Source organism: Lepus europaeus, chromosome 2 (assembly GCF_033115175.1).
Source record: "Lepus europaeus isolate LE1 chromosome 2, mLepTim1.pri, whole genome shotgun sequence".
Classification (NCBI taxonomy): Eukaryota; Metazoa; Chordata; class Mammalia; order Lagomorpha; family Leporidae; genus Lepus; species Lepus europaeus.
This window is the reverse complement of record NC_084828.1, coordinates 71119118-71142123: the sequence shown is the minus strand read 5'-3', so window position 1 is coordinate 71142123 and position 23006 is coordinate 71119118. Positions and strand designations below refer to the sequence as shown.

Here is a 23006-nt window from a genome sequence, read left to right as displayed (position 1 = left end):
CCCCTCTCTTTGGAAGTGAACTGCAATACCTAACAGCAAGTATAATTGAGTCAAGTGAATGGTCTTTTGTTGTTGCCCCAGAGCTCCAGCACAATGGAATTTTATTTGATTTTGGATGGCTTTAGTATGGGCTTTAACCAAGCCACTTTTATGAAGGATTCTTGGAAAAGTCCACCACAGAACTTCTCAGATTTCTCTGGTGTTTTAATAGCTTCAATAATACCCAAAGCCACCATTAATAACTCCACCTTAGAAAGCACCTCTATGGTTAGACTAAAACTAATTATCTTTCTCCAATATTGTAAGGAATGCGTTTCACCTCTTGACCATGTAATTGTACAGGTTGTTTCTGATTTTCTTTGAGGATCATAAGTTAGTTTTACTTTGATATTTTTGATAAGATACAACTAAACCTTATATTTAAGTTATTTAAAGAAAAAGACTTGTTTACTGTTGATAGAGAATGGCCTTTAACAATTTTTATTAATTTTGTTCTAAATTGCAAAAGACCACCTATGAAATGCTAATGTCAGTTGAAATGACCAGCTAGAATGCTACTACATACATGAAGGTAACTTTTGTATAGTATGCTCAGCACTGTGTATTAAAAACAAATAAATAAGGCCGGTGCTGCAGCTCACTAGGCTAATCCTCCACCTGCGTGCCGGCACACCAGGTTCTAGTCCTGGTCGGGGCGCTGGATTCTGTCCCGGTTGCTCCTCTTCCAGTCCAGCTTTCTGCTGTGGCCTGGGAAGGCAGTGGAGGATGGCCCAAGTGCTTGGGCCCTGCACCTGCATGGGAGACCAGGAGGAAGCACCTGGCTCCTGGCTTCGGATTGGCGCAGTGCGCCGGCTGCAACATGCCGGCCATAGCGGCCACTTGGAGGGTGAACCAAAGGATAAAGGAAGACCTTTCTCTCTGTCTCTCTCTCTCTCAGTATCTAACTCTGCCTGTCAAAGAAAAAAAAAAAAACAAATAAATAAAAAAAAAAACTTTTCTTACACAGAAATGGACAGCATGAAAATTTGCTCACTTTTTTTTTTAAAGATTTATTTATTTATTTGAAAGACAGAGTAACAGAGGGAGACACACACACACACACACACAGAGGGGTGGGGGTGGGGGGATTCATACATCTGCTGGTTAACTCTCCAAATGACTGCAGCAGCCAGGGATGGGTTAGGCTGAAGCCAAAACCCCAGAGCTCCATCCAAGTCTCTCACTTGGATGACAGTGGACCAACTAATTTGACCAACTTCCTCTGTCCTCTCATGTGCATTAGCAGGAAGCTGGATCAGAAGCCAAGCAACTGAGACTGGAACCAGAGCTCCCATAGGAGATTCTGGTGTCATAAGTGGTGGCTTAACTTGATGCACTATAACACCAACCTTAGAATTTGCTTATTTTTAACTTTCATTTATTTGAAATATATAGTAATCTTACTTCTGAAACTGATTTGGAGCAGCTTCCACTCTGCTGATATTCAAGCATATTTTTTGTCTCTCTAGTAGTGATATCATTAAAATTCATGTACATTTTATCTGTTTTCTTTGAGTATGTACACTACATAATCTCAAATTTCTAAAGTTGCCTACATTCCAAGCTGTGCCTGTCTTTGAAATTTTTTTTTTTTTTTGGCAGGCAGAGTGGATAGTGAGAGAGAGAGAGAGAAAGGTCTTCCTTTTGCCGTTGGTTCACCCTCCAATGGCCGCCGCGGTTGGCGCGCTGCGGCCGGCACACCATGCTGATCCGATGGCAGGAGCCAGGTGCTTCTCCTGGTCTCCCATGGGGTACAGGGCCCGAGGACTTTGGGCCATCCTCCACTGCACTCCCTGGCCACAGCAGAGAGCTGGCCTGGAAGAGGGGCAACTGGGACAGGATCAGTGCCCCGACCGGGACTAGAACCCGGTGTGCTGGCGCCGCAAGGCGGAGGATTAGCCTAGTGAGCCGCGGCGCCGGCCTGCCTTTGAAAGTTTAAACAGAAGGATAGGTAAAATTTGGCTTTTAGGCAGCTAGTATAGGTAGAAGATAGATGTTTGCTATTATTTTAACAAATCTTGTTTTGCTTTCTTTTTTATTTCTTTTGTGTTCTCTTCCACTCTCACTCCATCTGCCTTTTCTCTTCCTTCCCTCCCTCCCTCCCTCCCTCCCTCCTTCCTTCCTTCCTTCCTTCCTTCCTTCCTTCCTTCCTTCCTTCCTTCCTTCCTTCTCTGCTGCTGCTACTGCTACTGCTACTGCTACTGCTACTGCTACTGCTAAAAAAAAAATTGTGTAGTTCATGGAGAAAATCTTTTCAATTATAGGAACAGATCGATGTTTTCAACTAGCTTTCTTAACATTCAGGAGAGCTAATTTTATAATTTTTTTCTTAAAACACAGACGAGATTACTTGCTTCAGTGATTTTTATGTTTATAAAAATAATTTGTTTATATTAAATTTAGAAGCTTCTGCACAACAAGGGAAACAACAAATAAAATGAAGAGACATCTGACAGAACAGGAGAAAGTGTCTGCGTGCTACTTATCTGACAAAAGATTAATATATAGGATATATCAGGAAATATAAACAACAACTGCAACAAAAACAATCAGTCCAGTTCAGAAAAGGGCAAAAGACCAGAATAAATAGTTCTCACAAGAAGAAACACAAATGGGCAGCAAATATATGCAATAAACTGCTCAATATCACTAGCTAGTATGGAAAAGCAAATCAAAAACACATTGAGATATATCAAGCAAACAAAAACACCAAAAAGTAATAAATTCTAGAGAGTGTGTGGATTGCACACTGTTGGTGGGAATGTAAATTAGTACTGTCAGTGTGGAAAACAATATGGAGATTTCTTAAGAAACTAGATATATACAACTGCCATATGATCGATCAATCTCACTACAGGGCGTATATCCAAAAGACATGAAATCATAGTTATCAAAGAGATACCTACTCCACCATGTTTATTACAGCACTCTTTACAGTAGCTAAGATATGAATTAACTGAAGTGTTCATCATTACAAGAATGGATAAAGAAAATATGGTGTGTTTTCAAAATCTAACACTACTCATCCATAAAAAAAAGAAGGAAAACCTATCATTCGACGCAAAATGGGTAGATCTAGAAGACATCATCATGTTAAGTCAAATAAGCCAGACATGGAAAGACAAATACTACTTGTTATTCATCCTATGTGGAAATTGAAGTTAAAAAAAGAAACAAATGAATTTCAATACAGAACAGTAATTACTTGAGGTTGGGAGGGCTTAGGGTGGATATAGGGTGTTTGGATAATGGGTCCCAGATAAGGAAAAAAGGAATAAGTTCTTAGTGTTGCACAGCATAGTGGGGAAACTATGGTTGACAATAACTTAGTAGGTATTGTATGAACAAATAGATGAAAGAAGCTCTAAGTGTCCAATCACAAAATAATGTCAAAGAAAGGAAAATGTTGATCACTCTCTTTTGGTCAATATTCATTAATGTCATACTATAGCCCATAAATATTTCAATATTTGTTTAAAAATTTAAAAAATTAAATGAATCATAGTTCTGATAGGTAGGTAAAAGTTTAAAGTAGTAGAGGGCCCGGTTTTCTTATATTAGACTTTAAATCAGTGACACTTTTTAAAAATTTATTTATTTGAAAGACATAGTTACAGAGAAGCAGGGACAGAGAGAGAGGTCTTCCGTCGACTGGTTCACTCCCCAAATGGATGCAACAGCCAGAGCTGAGCCTAAACAAAGCCAGGAGCTGGAGCTTCTCCCAGGTCTCCCACACTGGTGCAGGGGTCCAAGCACTTGGGCCATCTTCTACCGCTTTCCCAGATCATAGCAGAGAGCTGGATCAGAGGTGAAACAGCCGGGACTTGAACTGGCATCCATATGTGATACTGGCGCTACAGGCAGAGGCTTGGCCCACTACTCCGTAGTGCTGGCCCCACTCAGTGACACATTTTATTAAAATTACGTAGCAGCGGCCGGCGCCGTGGCTCAACAGGCTGATCCTCTGCCTTGCGGCGCCGGCACACTGGGTTCTAGTCCCGGTCGGGGCACCGATCCTGTCCCAGTTGCCCCTCTTCCAGGCCAGCTCTCTGCTGTGGCCCGGGAGTGCAGTGGAGGATGGCCTAAGTGTTTGGGCTCTGCACCCCATGGGAGACCAGGAGAAGCACCTGGCTCCTGCCATCGGATCAGCGCGGTGCGCCGGCCGCAGCACGCTACCGCGGCGGCCATTGGAGGGTGAACCAACGGCAAAGGAAGACCTTTCTCTCTGTCTCTCTCTCTCTCTCACTATCCACTCTGCCTGTCAAAAAAAAAAAAAAATTACATAGCAGCTAAGGACTACAGAGCACAGGGTCACAGATTGTGCTTAGGACCAGAGCAATGAAATTTTGATCTCAAAGCATGCTGCCTCTCTAAAGATTAAACATAAAGTCATCTTCAAGAATTTGCTGTCAGGTTTCTCACACTCTAATTTGAATTTTTATCAATTCAAATATTCTGTACCAGGGTAGGCATTGTGGTGCAAGTTTTAGCCCCTGTTAGGACACTGAATATCCCAGATCAGAGTACCTGGTACAAGTCCTAGCTGCTCCACTTAAGATCCAACATCCTGCATCTTAGGAGGCAACAGTTGATGGTCCAAGTACTTGAATTCCTTTAACCCACAAGCAAAGCCAAGAGGAAGTTCTGGACTTAGGGCTTTGGCCTGGCCCAGTTCTGGCTATTGCAGACATTTGGAGAGTGAAGCAATATATGGAAGATCTCTCTCTGTCTCTTTATCTTTCTCTTTCAAGTAGATGAAACTAAACTTTTAAAATATTTATTTTCTGTACATGAAGAAGCAAAAAAGAAGTGTTTACTGTAGCAAATTTAGAAATTCTAAGAAGGAAAAAACTTCCATAGTCTTAATCTGAGATAAATGCAACTAAGAATTTAGTATAGGTCTTTAATAGTAACATATATTTTTTAATTCACACATACATATCCCATTACATACAATTCCATATTTATATATGCATACAGTCAAATATTATGCATAGTGTATAAGTATATTATGTACTCAAATTATTTTTTTTAAAGATTTACTTATGTATTTGAAAGGCAGAGCTACAGAAAGGCAAAGGCAGAGAAAGAGAGAGGTTTTCCATTCACTGGTTCACTCTCCAAATGGCTGCAACAGCCAGAGCTGCACCAGTTTGAAACAAGGAGCTAGGAATTTCTTCCAGGTCTCCCATACATATGCAGGAGGGGCCCAAGGACTTTGGCAGTCTTCTGCTTTCTCAGGCCATAGCAGAGAGCTGGATTGGAAGTGCAGCAGCCGGGATTGGAACTGGCACTACTGCAGGTGGTGGCCTTACCAGCTACACCACAACACCAGCCCCCATATGTGCATTTTCTATGTACTTTTTGAAGGCCCCTTGAATCTTTAAAAAAAGGTAAGAGGCCATCAACAAAAAAGATGAATATTTTTAATGTGTTGATGCTCAGAGGCTTAACATTCTTTTTAAATAAATCAAATATTATATTTTTAAATGAGCAAAATATATGAAGAAACTACACAAAATATAATTGTGAATTCTATTTTAAAGCAAAAATACATGTATAAATATTTTAATATTAAGTATGAAATTAGCTAAAATTCAGGAAAATATAATAATCTGAAGTAATAAGTTAAAATACTATGAAATAATATTAATATGCAAAAGTCCTTGAAGTGCCAGCTCCTGGCTTCGGGTAGGCCCAGCTTGGGCCATTGTGGCCATATGGGGAGTAAACCAGAGAATGGAGGACCTGTCTCTCTCTCTCTCTCTCTCTCTCTGCCTCTCTATAACTCTGCCCTTCAAATAATAAATAAATAAATCTTTTAAAAAAAAGTGAACAAGATACATGCTTCTCCCCAGAAGCTGCCTTAAAAAAAGGAAAAAAGATCTTATTTAGACAAGGCCATATTCAAAGTAGAAGTTCTCGCCTCCCTTCAGAAAAATGTACCTCCTTCTTTGATGGCCTGTTCTTTCCACTGGGAACTCACTCACAAATATCTTTCATTTAGGTCATTTTCTTTTTGCCAGAGTGTCTTGACTATCCATGCCTGCGAAACTTTTTAGCCAGATCCAAATGCCTTAAGGGCTGATTCTGAGGCCAGAGTGCTGTTTAGGGCATTCTATGAATTGGTGAGCTCAGTGGGCTTCCATAGCCTTGGCAGCTCATGACAAGAGTCTCTGGTGATTACTGACGTCATAAATAAGAGTGTCAATTGTTAAATCAACAACGGGAGTCACTGTGCACCTGCTCCCATGTAGGACCTCTGTCCTTAATGTACTATGCCAATTAACAGTAAAACTTACTACTCAAACAATACTCTATACTTTGTGTATACTAAGTTGATCTTCTTTTATATAAAGATAATTGAAAATGAATCTTGATGATTAATGGGATGGGAGAGGGAGTGGGAGATGGAATGGTTTGTGTGGGAGGGAGGTTATGGGGGGAAAGCTGCTATAATTCAAAAGTTGTACTTTGGAAATTTATATTTATTAAATAAAAGTTAAAAAATAAAAGGAAAAAGAAAATGCATATATAAAATATGCATGGATTTAAAAATTATTTTGCACCAAATTAAGGTATCAATCATATTTTTGACCTATGCATTTTTAAAATCTTAAGTAATAAAAAAATTCATAAGTCTTTGTTATGCTTCATCAAGTATGTAATTGCCAAAACAGTCATCTCACCTTGAAATTTAGAAAATTACATATACATAAAAGGATTCTTCAAAAAGCACAATATGAAGAAACATTGATGATTTTCAAAAGTGTTGTACTAAAATAAACTAATCTTTAATTCAGTTTCTCAATGAACTTTGGGAAGTATCCTCTTACATTTTCTTAGAGTGGTTTTACTGTTTTACTTGTTATATTCAGATATATCACTCATGATTATATTTTGATGCCTGGTAAGAGGTAGGAAACAGAATTTATTTTTCACCATATGATAAGTCAGTTGTCTCCACACTTTGGAAATACTATTGTACTTACTCTGGCCTGTTCTATTGATCTGTTTATTCCAAAGCCAGTATCATGCAGGCATTTATATTTCAATTTTTGGTCAAAACCCACCATTTTCTCTGTCTTTCCTTCAGGGCTGAGACCTAACCCTTAATAATTTTTTGGTTGAAATTTAATTTTAAGTTTTGTTGATCTCTTGGTTGTTTTGAACTTTTACTCATCGGAGCTATTAAAGACAATTTTAGTACAATTTAGTTAAACCAAGATTTTTTGAATGTTTGCTATAAACCGATCCTTGTGCTTGCAGTAGGAATACATAAAGGAATTAGATACCTGTGTAGCAGAATCCTTGTGCTAGGAAAACAGGGCTGCCTAATGGAGGCAGACACTACATGAAAATAAACGCTCAATGTAGCGTCCTAATATTGAGTGTTTTATTTCTTGTGAGTCTTTCCTATTATTTTATAATCTGTGCTTTAAAACTATAGCTGTTTATGTTTTCCTTACTTTGTAATGTAAGAAAGATTGATTATTATGTGGCATTGATTTAACAGATTTAGACTGATTCAGGCCCATGAAGAATGGTGGCTTTTTCATATCTCTGTAGTCTGTTTACTTCTTCTACTTAACCAACTGATAATTTGTCAGTTGTTCTTCAGTTCTATAAATGTTCATTAAGATTTTGCAAGGCACAATTCAAGGAACTTTAGGGAAGTAAAAATGACTACTTCTGACAAATGTTTAATCTAGTGGGGAAATCCACAATTTATAAAATAATAATATAATAAAATAAGATTTATTGAGTGCAGTTGTTCTGTGCTTGCATTGTACTAAGCAAAGTAATATGCCTTACCTCATTTAATCCTTTTTAACCCAGATAGTCCCTGAGGTTTTTTTTTGTTTGTTTTTAAATTTTTACTCAATTCCCACTTCATCCAGGTTTCTTCTACTTGTCACCTCTTCTGAGAAACTTCCCTATCCAAACCTATCTAAAATATTAGTTCATGTAACTCTCAATGCCTTTGCCTAGTTTTGCTTGCCTATGACTCATGGCACAAAGTATATATCATTGTAAGTCTAATAATTTATTTACTTGTTGTTTGTTTCCCCTGCCAGAATCAATATTGGCTAAAAAAAAAAAAAAATAAGTAATGAACTGTAGGAGTTTGGATTCACAGAAAGGCAAAGTTGAATTTAATTTAATATGTAATATTTTATTTTCAACTTAAAAAACATGTTTTATTATCACCAAAACTGTCTTTAAAGTTTCCTAAGGGCCACTGCTGTGGCTTAGCGAGTTAAGCTGCCATCTGCAGTGCTGGCATCCCATTTGGACACCAGTTTGAGTCCTAGCTGTTCCACTTCAGATCCAGCTCCCTGCTAATGATCCTTGGAAAGTGATGGAAGATGGCCCAAGTGTTTGGGCCCCTGCACTTCAGCGAAAGACCGAGAGGAAACTCTTTTGGCTCCTGGCTTCAGCCTCACCCAACCCCGCTCTTTGTCATTGGTGCAGGGGCCCAAGCACTTGGTGCCATCTTCCACTGCTTTTCCAGGTGCATTAGCAGGGAGCTGGATATGAATTGGAGCATCTGGGACTTGAATCAGCATCCCCATGAGATGCTGGTACTGCACACAGCAGCTTAACCCACTGTACCAGGCTCCAAATAAATAAATATTTAAAAAATAAAATTACCTCACTTTAAATAGAAAATGTTTAGTATTCCTGGGCTTTGTCTTGTCACCCTGAAGAATATACACACACACTTTTATATCATATGTGTGTGTGTATACACTTTTATTTCAGAATCCTTTTAAATTTGCAAAACAAAAATTGTGAAGTAGTACAAAGAGTAGCCATATACCCCACAGCCTGCTTCCCCTGTTAGTATGATATATTTGTAACATATAACTTCTTAAAGCCTCAGTTTCTTTAAGTGGTGCCAACTCACTTCCTGTTTTATATGTTGGTCAGGTCATTTTTTCATTATATAAATAATCATTGATTTCTTTAGGTAGCAGGCACCATTCATGGAAATAGATTACATGGTTTAAAAAACAAAAATAGAACAACAAAAAAAGTGCTTGCCCATATGCTTTTTTCCATCTTAATGGGAGAAGATAGAGAATAAATAAATCCAAAGTTTATAATATAGCATATAATGGTGTTAGTTTTCTCAGAAATGTCCTTTCCATCTTATCTCTGTAATCTTCACATGTTTTCCTTTCCATTCCTACTCATCCTCTGTTTATCCATCATTAGTACCATGGTTATTACAGGACTGTCATCTTCCTATTCTGGATCCCATTTTCTTTCAGTAGCCTAAACTCCCATTTGTTTTGTTTTATTGACATGGTTTGCTGTTTTGTTTCTTTGTTTTCCCTCTGTGAAAATGTTGTACATGTGTATTAAATATCCAGTCAATTAAAATCCTCAGACTTAAAAATAATGTGAGTCTTTTTACTGTAGATGCACTGGCTTATAGGATCAGCTTATGTTTATGTATTGCCCTTCCATTAGTAAAACTGCTTTGGAGACTTGAACAGCTAAATCTCTGTGGAGATTATTAGTAAATATGACATCAAGGTTATCATTGAGATTTCATAGCAAATTTAGAGAGATCATTTTCTGAGGTCATATAACATCAAACTCAATTTTTTAATAAGAATTATTTCAAATCTTTTTATTATCACCATCACCAAATTATCTTTAAAGGCAACTCAGAATCCTGTCTGCTGTACAGGAGGTCCTAGTCACAGCTTTGTTTCTATAATGGCAAATATTTTTGGATGCTGAGAAACTTAAAATGACTCATGCATTTGTTTGGTATCCCGGCCTCTAAATCTTGGTATGCCCCTACTAATGGTTTCTATACACAAGTCAAACTATACTAAATGTTACTCTCTGTTTCCTTTTTTCTTTCCACTCATTTTGTTTCCTTTGAGTTGTCTAAGACTATACAGGTATGTCTGCTCTTTTCCACTATTTTGAGGTTAGAGCCTATGTCTTAATATACTTCCTAACTCAATAGTGCTTACCAATGCTATACATCTTAGATCTTTGCAAGGTCTGTTAATTAAGGATAAATAATAAAAGGGTTGAAGACTATTTGATATTAATTTTTAAACATGAAAATATGAATGTAAATACCTTTATTAGTATAAATTGGGAAAGTTTCTAATAATATAATAAATACTCTGTTGCCCATCCTGATTATAATTGTACACACAGTGGATTAGATTGACCATTTATGCCATATTTTAATGCCTACTTGCACTGCACATACACACCTGAATGTTTTAGCTTTTGTTTTTCTTTTTTAAACTACAGATTTAATTGACATATACAATTCAGCTACCTAGCTCTCCTGGACAATCATAAAGATAACATAAAGAAGCAAATGTTTCCTTGGCAGATTGGTGATTTTAAGTATTTCTCTTTTACAGCTATACAAAAAAGAAGTGTTAAGAATTATCCTGTGAGACTCTGAAGGCCGAAGGTAATGTCCAATGATGTTTACTTGAATGAATTTTATCTTATTGAAGTGTCTTATGATATTTAAGATCTTCAATTTACTACCTCAGGTCATTCATTTTTTGCCCTTTAACACATTGAATACCTTTTTCTATGTCTGTGAAATAATAATCTGAAAGTATAAGTCAAAAAAGAAGATGCCTTATGTTATCTCAGATAATTAATTTAGTATTTCTATACACCTTCTCCGTTCTCTGTGAGAATATATTGTGTTCCTCCTTTTAAAATTACTTTGGAACTCTTCTGATTTTTATGTTACCCTTTCCTTAAGGATACAGATTGGTTCAAAGCTGAAAACTCACTACCTGTGTCTTCTCAGGGAGAGGTTTACAGTGAACTGTAAGAGATAACAATGCATTTGTTGGGGACAACAAAACTGTTCTGATGAGATTTAATGGCTGCTGATAGAAGTCCAGCATATTAGGCAAGAAGTTTACAATAGACTTGTGTTGCTGCATTGTGTACAAAGAGCTCATAGGGATTGAAGGAGGTTTCTTAGACAAGAAGGAGCTGTAATTACTTTGCTTCTTACATGCATGGTTAGATCTTCCAGCGAGAATAACATGGTAGGGTAATTTATTATAGAAGAGTAAATCACAGATTACATTGGAGGGGGGTGGGGTGGTACGATCCAACCATCAGTTTTGTGAATATGTACACTTAAGCATGTATGATAGCTTGTTTTTAATTTCTTTACACCAGTGCACACCTCAGACATTCCGTTTAGCAGTGGGATATGCAAATTGTTCCAAATGCAGCAGCAGTACTTTCACCTGAATGTCAAAACTGTCAGAGATCTTTAAATCAAATCTTTATAACATTTTTTTTAAACCAGTCAGCCCCAAGATTGAGGCACCAAACTCATTGAAAAAACTTGATTCCCATACTTCCAAAAAGCTCCTGTATGTCAACAGGGTAATGTCAAAGTTCTAATTCACCTGCTTTCTAATTTTAACCTTTTAAGGATTTTATTTTATTTGGCTTAATTACGGTATTTTCTACAAATTAATGATAAATGCCTTGATTAATAAAACCAAATGTCAAAGAAAATGACAACTTGATGAAAAATTAATACTCGACAATATTTTAAGGTACAGAGGTACTAAAGATGTACACTTAAACCTCATATTTCACCAGCTGTTTCTGAAGGTAGATAACCAGAATTCCTTTCACACCTAAGTTTCCACAGCCATACGTATAAATGCATGTTAACAATATAATTTTCAGCAGTTTTCTGCCATTGCATTTGATAGCTGCTATTATATTTTAAAATACATAGATAATTTTTATCTCTAATTTGCCCCATAATATTATTTTTTTAATTTTTAAATTATTTTATTATTTTTTTGACAGGCAGAGTGGACAGTGAGAGAGAGAGAAAGAGAGAAAGGTCTTCCTTTGCTGTTGGTTCACCCTCCAATGGCCGCAGTGGCCGGCGCACTGCGCTTATCCAAAGGCAGGAGCCAGGTGCTTCTCCTGGTCTCCCATGGGGTGCAGGGCCCAAGCACTTAGGCCATCCTCCACTGCACTCCCGGGTCACAACAAAGAACTGACCTGGAAGAGGGGCAACCAGGACAGAATCCGGCGCCCTGACTAGGACTAGAACCCAGTGTGCTGGCGCTGCAGGCGGAGGATTAGCCTATTGAGCCATGGCTCTGGCCTCTTATTTTTATCTTAACAAATTGAAGCTAAGGTATATTTTGAGGAGGTTATAGTGATGAAGTTACCAAACTAACAAATCAGTTAGCAGTGTGTGTGTGTGTCAAGAAATCTCATGGTGTAAAATTTAGTATTGAACATCTGGCAGGTATATTGTTAATTTGATTATGAACACTTCAACTTTTACATTTAAAAATTTTCACTAAAAACAATATATATGCAGAGAGAGCATAGCCTTTCAAAGGAAGATACATTTTAATATGGGAATTTGCTTTGTAAACATACATTTTTTCCTGAGTTGTCATTAAAAGACCTGAATTCAAATAAGATCAATAACTTGCTTTTTACTTATAAACTGTTGGTTAGATCAAAAGACTTAAAAATGAGACATATGACTTTTTTTTCTTTTTACTGGAGATCATGAAATCGAAAAATGAAAATATTGTTTGTATGTTTCCATTTTCTCAAATATCAGGATTTTTTAATATGAATACTTAAGTATTTGATTAAAAGTTATAAGGAAATAGTACTTGGTAGTATTATAGTCTGTGCTGTTTCCTTATTTTCACATTTCACAGGTAAGACTGCTAAGCAAATTAGAGAAGGCACAATAACCTCTTCTTTGTTGTGCTTTTATGTCGTTTGGTTGTTCAATATAAAAAAAAAAACCCACATAAAATACTGTCAGTGAAATGGACTCACTTTGACCATCTGTTCATATAGTGACATGATGGTTATACCTATCAACAGAAATTTTTGCCAGCAAATGTTAGAATCACATTGTTCTGTAATATTCTGGGAATTTTTAGATATTGTTTCAGGCATATTGCTCTGCATACTAAGATAAATGGAGGTAAGTATCAGTCAACATCTGAGAACACAATGTATGCCAGTCCCAAGGGAAAATATTCTTCAGCATAGATTTCCAGTAATATTTAAAATTGGAGATGGATTGTGTTGAATCTGTCTTTAGCTGGCTCTAGGTTTTATTGTTTTTGTGTTTTGCCTGGTTCCAGGCATCCAGTCTGTACTGGCAAAGCTGCTTGATGAGAAGAGGCCACCAACATCGCTGCCCTGACTGCTTACATACCTGCCATGAATAATAGCCCTCTCAGCCAGTTAATCAGTGCATTGTAACTGCCTCAGTTCCATCATAGCTGATCACTGCCCAGAGAAGTTTAAGTTCCCTTGTAACATGAGCTTCTATTATGTCTCAGCACCTGCATTTATTTGTATGCAGAAGTATCCATTCTACTTCTTTCATATACCAGTAAATAAGACATGCCTGTGCCTTTGACAGTTTTTAAATTACATATTACAAAGTATGTTTTTTCCTCCTGCTTGTTCTTCATCCTTTTATCAATTTACTTATGCATAGAAGCCAATTAAATTTTTTTCGTGAGGTAACAAGATTTTATTAAGGAATTACTAATTACTCCACAATCTACATGTTAAAAGTTTTTAGTTGATATTCTAGTGTTTAGTGGAAAGTCTCATCTAAATTTCTTCAAAATTCATATGGAGAAAGTTGAGATGGAAACCCAAAATGATGTCTAAGAGGCCTTTGCTTGGTGTTACATTGTTTGGTCCTACAAATTAGGACAGTGGTTTCAACTTTGCACAGACCCTTTGGTTTCAGGGATTTTAGTTATTATATTTTAAATTTGATGCTTGAATTAATACACATAACAATCTGCCAGTACTCTTTAAAAAATCTAAATCCTAAAGAGAATTAGTATTAGATGATCTCACATCCAACAGAGGAAAAAAACCCTGAAAATACGTATGTTTTATAATGGACTTAAAATATATAAATTCCAAGTTTCAATATGTATAATTAGACCATATCATCTTTCTAAATGAGTTTTTAGCACCTTAGGAAACTACATTCTCTTTTTTAAGACTATATTTTGTTCTATAATCTCAAGTAAATGAGACCTTTCTGCCTTGAAAAGATTATTGCAGCTTCTAACTTTATCTAATGCATAATTTGAGTAACAGTAAAATAATCTGTTTTTGAAAATAGGAATTATGTACCTTATTTGTTTCCTTTGTGAATCCATGTTTATTAACTGAATGAAACATGCTCATGAAACATGTTGTTAAATAGAGCAATCAAACGATCAAGAAAAAGCATGGACATTGTCCAAAAATATGTAGAGGATTTGTGATTCTTAGACAAATGTTGCATTTATTCTTCCTCGCTGTCTACTGTTCCCCCAAATACCCAGCTCTCTGTTTTACATTCATTAGTGATTATAAGATGTTTTTTATTCCTCTAATGATGTTGAAAGTAAATTAACATGCTTTCTTTTTGAGAATTTGATTATTTCTGTAGTTCTGCTCAATGTATCATTAAAATTCTCCCTCACCCTATCCACAACTAATTAATGACTTTCAGAATCAGAAAAAAATCGTACTTGTGTAGTAGCTTTATATTTACCAGTGATCAAGGAAGTGTTACTAATATACTTGTCAGTATTAAAAAGAATTAAGTAAATAAAGGGCCAGATGGTCGAGCCCAGGACCTATCAAGAGCCCAGTATGTGTGGGCTGGCCCAACAGAATGACAGAAGCATTTACTAGGCTAAATAGAATCAGAATTAAGCTCTCAGTCTTATGGAAAAAAAAATTTTTAAATGTATTTCATACTTTATTGTCATTTAAGTGTGCAGATCTCATTTGTTGTACTAGTAAGGACTGAGAGGGTGTATTTCCTATGCTTCAAGAGTCAAGAGGTTTCACAGGTACCATGAAAATCTCTGTAACTGATATAGTGGCATCAAAGTAAAGCAATTGCCATGTAAACTTTTTTGCTGGTTCAGAGAGGATTCCTGCTTTTTTCTCTTAAACAAATCTATATTTTTACTATTACAACATAGTTGGCAAACTTCTTGTAATTGAATATCTGTCTCATCCATAAGACTGCTTGACTTACAATAATAAGGTATCTGATTATGTAATATTTGCCACCATGTGAAGCTAGTCAAAGAACTAGTAAGTACTTATTTACTGCTTTGTGATAATGAACCTATAATAACAGTTGTTGTAATAAGATTAATATAAATTGGAGAAATTCTAGAACAAATTCTCTTTTGTATAACTCTCTTCATGAGTATACATGTGTAAGTATTCTGTTTGCCATTCTACTTTCCATTGTTTTCACTTTTCATGCATTTTAATTTATTTTATCTTGTAGCAATGCACTTCTGTAAACATTTTTAAGTCTTCTTGGTATCTGGTATAGATAGAATGGATCCATGAATAGGTGGTTAGGCAAATATATTAGCTTGTAGTTTTTAAAAAAATTTTTCTCTCCACAGTAACACAAATAATGCTAAAGGAGATGGGCTAACTGTAGCCACTCACCTTCCTTCCCCACATCCCTTCTTTCCATTCTCCTGCAAATAGGTATTGAATGTAACCTTGTGCCAGGAACTTTGAAACCTTGGATGTAACTGTTAAAAACAGGAGCCATAGTTCTTACTCTTGAGGAGCCTGTAGACTAATAGATGTATTTTTTTAAAAGACTTACTTATTTATTTGAAAGTCAGAGTTACACAGAGAGAGAAGGAGAGGTGGAAGGAGAAAGGTCTTCCATCCGCTGATTCACTCCCCAATTGGATGCAGTGGCCGGAGCTGCGCCGATCTGAAGCCAGGAGCTAGGGGAATTTTCCAAGTCCCCCAGGCCTAAGGACTTGGGCCATCTTCTACTGATTTCCAGGCCACAGCAGAGAGCTGGACTGGAAGTGGAGCAGCCAGGACTAGAACCGGCGCCCATATGGGATGTCTGTGCCACAGGCAGAGGATTAACCTACTGTGCCACAGCACCAGCCCCATAGATGTATCTTAAACATGTAAATAAATATCCCAAACATAGAGTTGTGGACCTTCTCAATTCTTGCTTGAGTAAGAGAATTTGTTCTAAGTAGAGGAATTATCTTCCATGGCGGCTTTTTTTTTTTTTTTTTTTTTGACAGGCAGAGTGGACAGTGAGAGAGAGAGAGACAGAGAGAAAGGTCTTCCTTTGCCATTGGTTCACCCTCCAATGGCCGCCGTGGCCAGCGTGCTATGGCTGGCACACCATGCTGATCCAAAGGCAGGAGCCAGTTCCTTCTCCTGGTCTCCCATGGGGTGCAGGGCCCAAGCACTTGGGCCATCCTCCACTGCCTTCCCGGGCCATAGCAGAGAGCTGGACTGGAAGAGGGGCAACCGGGACAGAATCCGGTGCCCCGACCGGGACTAGAACCAGGTGTGCCAGCACTGCAGGTGGAGGATTAGCCTATTGAGCCACGGCACCGGCCGGCAGCTTTCTTAATAGTGGATTACTCTACATTTAAGAACTGTGGAGAGGCCAAATTATCTCAGCTTTGGAATGAAGATACATGAAAGTAATATTTGCTTCCAAAGTGAGTCATAAAGAAAACAGCTTTGTGGGGCCAGCGACGTGGTGCAGTGGGTTAATCCTCTGCCTATGGTACCAACATCCCATATGGGCGTCGGATCTAGTCTCGGCTGCTCCTCTTCCAATCCAGCTCTCTTTGTAGCCTGGGAAAGCAGTAGAAGATGGCCCAAGTTGGCTGGCGTCGCAGCTCAAAAGGCTAATCCTCCGCCTGTGGTGCCGGCACACCAGGTTCTAGTCCCAGTCAGGGCGCCGGATTCTGTCCTGGTGCTCCTCTTCCAGTCCAGCTCTCTGCTGTGGCCCGGGAGTGCAGTGGAGGATGGCCCAAGCACTTGGGCCCTGCACCCGCATGGGAGACCAGGAGAAGCACCTGCCTCCTGGCTTCGGATCAGTGCGGTGCACCAGCCACAGCGGCCATTGAGGGCTGAATCAACGGCAAAGGGAGATCTTTCTCTCTGTCTCTCTCTCTCACTGTGTACTCTGCCTGTCCAAAAAAAAAAAAAAAAAAGATGGCCTAAGTCCTTGGGCCCCTGCACTCGCGTGGGAGACCTGGAAGAAATACGTGGATCCTGACTTTATATCAGCACAGCTCCAGCTGTTGTGACCATTTAGGGAGTGATTCAAGAAAAGAAAGACCTTTCCCTCTGTCTCTCCCTCTCACTCTGTAACTCTACCTGTCAAATAAATAAATAAATAAATAAAATCTTTAAACAAAAGAAAACAGCTTTGTAAACCTAGCCTACTTTGTCTGATATAAATGACCCATAGATATTTTTGAATCTCAGATGAAATGTCTTGGGGATTGCTAGTATTTTTATTTAAATTACAGAAAATCATCTCTCCTAATTTTTTTTTTATTAATAATCTATGAGTTGTAGGAATGGTAAGGGAGAGCCGGTGATGGAAATGACTATTTAGTCCCTTTCATTGGGTATGTGTATGGGAATAGTTCTGTCTGCTGGTCAGATTGTTCATTCTGCTGTCTTTTGGATGTGTGTTCTGTTTGGCCTTCCAGTCTGTATGCTCATTCAAAGGCATTCCAAGTCATTATGCTGGACTTCAGCCTTCATCAGTAAAAAGGCCATTGCCTTCATCAGCTGTCCACTTGGACATACATTCCTTTTACTCAAAAATATTTTATGTGCATTCAGTGTATATTAGATGGATTTGTCAGATTACTCACAGATAATCAGTTTTATAAAGTAATAATTTGAGCTATGACCTCTTAAACTATGAATTATAAAGTATGACCATTTGGTCCTTGTTTTGACACAACTGCCATTAATTATACTTTTTAAAGGACATTTCATTTCTGTTAGGATTTATGTTGTGAAAACATTTAAGTATTTTCCCTTTAACTTTCAGAAGTAAGTGCTGAAATGTAAGTGCATATATATCTTTAACTCTTTATATCTTTATATTTCTTTAACATGTAAATATGATATGTACATTTAAACATAACAAATAGCTGGCATACATATGCATGCTATTTTCAAATGCATTTATGCACACGAATAGTACTGCATTAAGACTGATTATCTATAGAGATTTTTATATTCTAATCTGTGATTTAACACTAAGAGCATGTTTATTTTATGTAATTCTGGTACTGGTATGAGATCAACTTTTTAAACACGTTTACCAAAGTTAGAGAGGGTTTATGACCATTTGAACTGAGGTTTCCCCTATTTTTGAGCAGGGAGACAAAGGTAGGTACCAAAGAAAGTCCATTGTTTGAAAGTTTGGAAGACCATTTGAAGTAGCATGGTGTGGGAGAATGTAAACAAGTCAAGTGGTTTTTGCAAATGTGCACAGCTAAAGGTCCTGCAAGGGAAAGAACATAGCAGAAAGGTCAGTTTAGGTAAGCTCAGAAAGACATCCAGATGTGTCAGCACTCTGCTGATATCATCAGTATTTGAGATGGAGGAATTTAGTGTTTATTTTATTGGATAAAAAGAAGATACACTTATAGCTGAAAATAACTCACAGTACATAGTTTTCTGTTGCTATTTAATAAAAGCTAATAATATTTAGATGATTTCTGCACTTCTAAAACAGTTTTTCTCATTTTTTTGCGAAACTGTATTCTTTGTTGCTAAAGTCACAGAATTAAATCTAAAATATTTGGAAAGTTAAATACTTTAAAACATCTGGATAATTTTCTTAAAGGTACATAACCACCCCCTTTTCAGTCATTTCCAAAGTGGTTAGCTTTTTTTTGCTCAAAATTTTCTCTAGGAATAGTGTGTCATTTTCTAGCATGATATGTTTCATAAGAAAACATTAATAATTTGGGTAACAATACTGAAAGTGATGAATTCTTAAGGAAAAGGACTCTTCTCAGACAGGATGAAGAGTATAGCTCATATTATTTTCCTCTATGAAAAATATTTGCCTTGTATATTTGAGTGTATATAAAATACATTCCATTTCATAGGATTAATTTTAGTTTTAGATTTGGAATTACCTAGTTAACCCTAGAGCTTGAAGTGATTAATCTCTTTAAATCACTGACATAAATTTGGAGGTTCTTGATATTTATTTGTGATCTATTCCTTATTCAACATGTTTTATATTCTCCATACTGGAAATAGTATTGTATTCCTCATTCAACATGTATGTTTTATATTCTCCATACTGGAAATAGTATTGTATTCATAGTTAAAACTGTCTTTCAGTCTAGAATTAACTACTTAGTGTGAATTACTCTACTTCTCAGACTCTAAGTATACTCACCTATACAGGAAAATGGAAATAGTACTGTCTCTTGAGGTTATAGTTAGGATTGTGATGTCATTTTATTATTATTGCTGTTATTTTATTTATTTGAGATGCAGAAAGAGAAAGAGAGGAGAGATAAGAGAAAGTTTGCAACTACTGCTCTAGTCCCCAAAAGCCAGTAATATCCAGGGCATAGCCAGGCAGTTAGGAACATTAAAGATCCTTTGTTGTAGCTATTAACATAAATTACTCATATATATGGTTACACTGTGGTGCTATAGTACACAAAAATGCATTTTTTCTTTCCAACCTGATTTTTGTATCCAATAACCAATTTTTTTTTTTTTGTCTTCCCCTCCTGGTACCCTTCCCAGCCTCTGACAAACCCTATTCTACTCTTTTTTGTTTGTTTGTTTAAAAGATGTATTTATTTATTTGAAAAGCAGAGGGACTGGTGCCACAGCTCACTGGGCTAATCCTCCGCCTGTGGTGCCAGCACACCGGGTTCTACTCCCAGTCGGGGTGCCAGATTCTGTCCTGGTTGTTCCTCTTCCAGTCCAGCTCTCTGCTGTGGCCCAGGAGGGCAGTGGAGGATGGCCCAAGTGCTTGGGCCCTGCACCTGCATGGGAAACCTGGGGGAAGCACCTGGCTCCTGGCTTCGGATCAGCCGTGGCGGCCATTTGGGGGGTGAACCAACAGAAGGAAGACCTTTCTCTCTGTCTCTCTCTCTAAAGAAAAAGAAAAAAAAAAAAAAGCAGAGTTACAGAGAGGCAGAGAAGTAGAAGGAGAGGGAGAGAGAGGGAGAGAGAGACTGATCTTCCATTCCCTGGTTCATTCCCTAAATGGCTATAATGACCTGGGCTGGGGCCAGGCTGAAGCCAAGAGGCAGAAGCTTCATGCAGGTCTCCCAAATGGGTGCAGGGGCCCAAGTACTCAGGCCATCTTCTGCAGCTTCTTAAGGTGCTTTAGCAGGGAACTGGACTGGAAGTGGAACAGCAGGACAAGAACTGGTGCCTATATAGGATACTGACATCACAGGTGGCAATTTTATCCAATATGCCACAGTGCCAGTCCCAGTCTATTCTACTCTTTATTTCCATGAAATTAATTTGTTTGGTTTACAAATATTTTGAACATGTGATACTTGTCTTTCAGTGCTTGAATTAGAATAGTGATAATCATATATCTAGGAGTAGAATTGCCATATCACATTTATAGTGTTTTTTTTTTTTTTTGAGACCACACTATTTTCCATAATGGCTGTACTAATTTTTTTTAAAGATTTTATTTATTTTATTTGAGAGGTAGAGTTACAGACAATGAGAGGGAGAGAAAGGTCTTCCATCCACTAGTTCACTCTCCACATGGCTGCAACGGCTGGAGCTGTGCCAATCCGAAGCCAGGAGCCAGGCGCCTCCTCCTGGTCTCCCATGTGGGTGCAGGGGCCCAAGGACTTGGGCCATCTTCTGCTCTCCCAGGCAATAGCAGAGAGCTGGATTGGAAGTGGAGGAACCGGGACTAGAACCGGCGTCCATATGAGATGCCGGCACTGCAGGCAGAGGATTATCCTACTGCGCCATAGTGCCAGCCCCTGGCTGTACTAATTTACAATTCCACCAGCATTCTGTAATAGTTCCCCTTTCTCCACATCCATTCCAGTATTGTTATTTCTTGTGTCTTTGATTATCATCATTCTAATTGGGGTTAGATATTGTCTTATTAAGGTTTTGATTTGCATTTTCCTGACAATGTTATTAAGGATTTTTCCTTTTTGGTGCTCGGTCAGTGACAACTGACCGAACACCGAAAAGGAAACCTGTTGAAGTGAAATGGACACTATGAGAAACAGTGACTTGATCAGCCCCTGTCCTTACTGTTGATGAACAATTTAATACTTTATCCCTTTTAGTATTTTTTTTTTTGTTCTACTTAATACTATTGGTTGAACTCTGTAATTAACACACAATTATTCCTAGGTGTTTAAATTTAACTGAAAAGTGATCTCTGTTAAATATAAGAATGGGAATAAGAGAGGGAGGAGATATACAATTTGGGACATGCTCAATCTGATTTGCCCCAAATGGTAGAGTTAGAAACATGCCAGGGGATTCCAATTCAATCCCATCAAGGTGGCATGTACCAATGCCATCTCATTAGTCCAAGTGATCAATTTCAGTTCACAGTTGATCATGATAGGTCTAAGAGTCAAAGAGATCACATAAACAAGACTAGTGTCTGCTAATACTAAATGATAGAATTAAGAAGGAGAGAGCGATCCAACATGGGAAACGGGATACACAGCAGACTCATAGAATGGCAGATGGCCTAAACAGCACTCTGGCCTCAGAATTAGCCCTTAAGGCATTTGGATCTGGCTGAAGAGCCCATTAGAGTATTTTAGGCATGGAAAGCCAAGACACTCAGAAAAAAAAAAAAAAAAAAAAAAAAAACTAAATGAAAGATCTCTGCGAGTGAGATCCAGTGGAAAGAACGGGCCATCAAAGAAGGAGGTACCTTTCTCTGAAGGGAGGAGAGAACTTCCACTTTGACTGTGACCTCGTTTAAATAAGATTGGAGTCAGCAAACTCAAAATGCTTCAATAGCCTTGGCAACTCATGACTAGAGCCTAGGGTGATTACTGATGCCATAAACAAGAGTGTCAATTTACTAAGTCAACAACAGGAGTCACTGTGCACTTAATCCTCATGTAGGGTCTCTGTTCTTAATGTGGGAGGGAAGTTATGGGAGTCGGGGGGGAAGCCATTGTAATCCATAAGCTGTACTTTGGAAATTTATACTTCTTAAATAAAAGTTTAAAAAAAAATGTGTTGTACAATGTCAATTAATGCTATAACTAGTACTCAAACAGTATTTTACACTTTGTGTTTCAGTGTGGGTGCAAACTATTGAAATCTTTACTTAATTTATACTAAATTGATCTTCTCTATATAAAGAGAGTTGAAAATGAATCTTGATGCGAATGGAATGGGAGAGGTATTGGGGTTGGGTGGTTGCTGGTGGGAGGGAAGTTATGGGGGGGGAGAAGCCATTGTAATTCATAAAGTGTACTTTGGAAATTTATATTTATTAAATAAAAGTTAAAAAAAAGAAAATAAATGATAGACCAACACAGACTAATACCCAAAATATAAAAGAAATTTTAAAAAATTCAACAGCAGTAAAACAAAATCTCATGAGGAAATGCAAAAATTATTTGAACATATTTCAAAAGACGGTTTACAAATGGACAAGTATTAGTCTGTGTTGGTTGAAGAGTTTGAAACTATATTCTCCCATTCTGTACGTTGTCTCCTTTGTCTGTTGATAATTTCCTTTTCTGTGCAGAAGCTTCTTAGATTGAAAGAATCCTATTTTTATATTTTTGTTTTTACTTCCTGTAGTTTTGAGTCTGACCTAAAAAAAAAAATCATAGCCTACACTGATGTCTTCCAGTGCTTTGTCATGGTTTCATGGTTCCAGAACTTACATTTAGATCTTTGATCTGTTTCTAGTTGATTTTTGCATATGATGAGAGAGGGAAGAGACATAGGTACGTGCTTCTACAGATGGATACCCAATTTTTCCAGCATTATTTATTGAGGAGACTGCATTTCCACCACTGCCTGATTTTGGCACTTTTGTTAGAGATCAGTTGGCTGTAGATATGTGTTGATTTCTGAGTTCTGTTATA

General features: G+C 37.6%; 1 protein-coding gene across 2 annotated transcripts in view; it reads left to right on the top strand.

The window, feature by feature from the left end:
* The window catches only part of ZBTB20 (zinc finger and BTB domain containing 20), an 891896-nt gene that overhangs the window by 179030 nt on the left and 689860 nt on the right, over window positions 1-23006 (top strand). For both annotated transcript variants that reach the window (XR_009867653.1, XM_062208447.1), the window contains exon 2: window positions 10446-10498. The gene's annotated coding sequence lies outside the window, so the exon portion shown is untranslated. The remainder of the gene's footprint in view (window positions 1-10445; window positions 10499-23006) is intronic.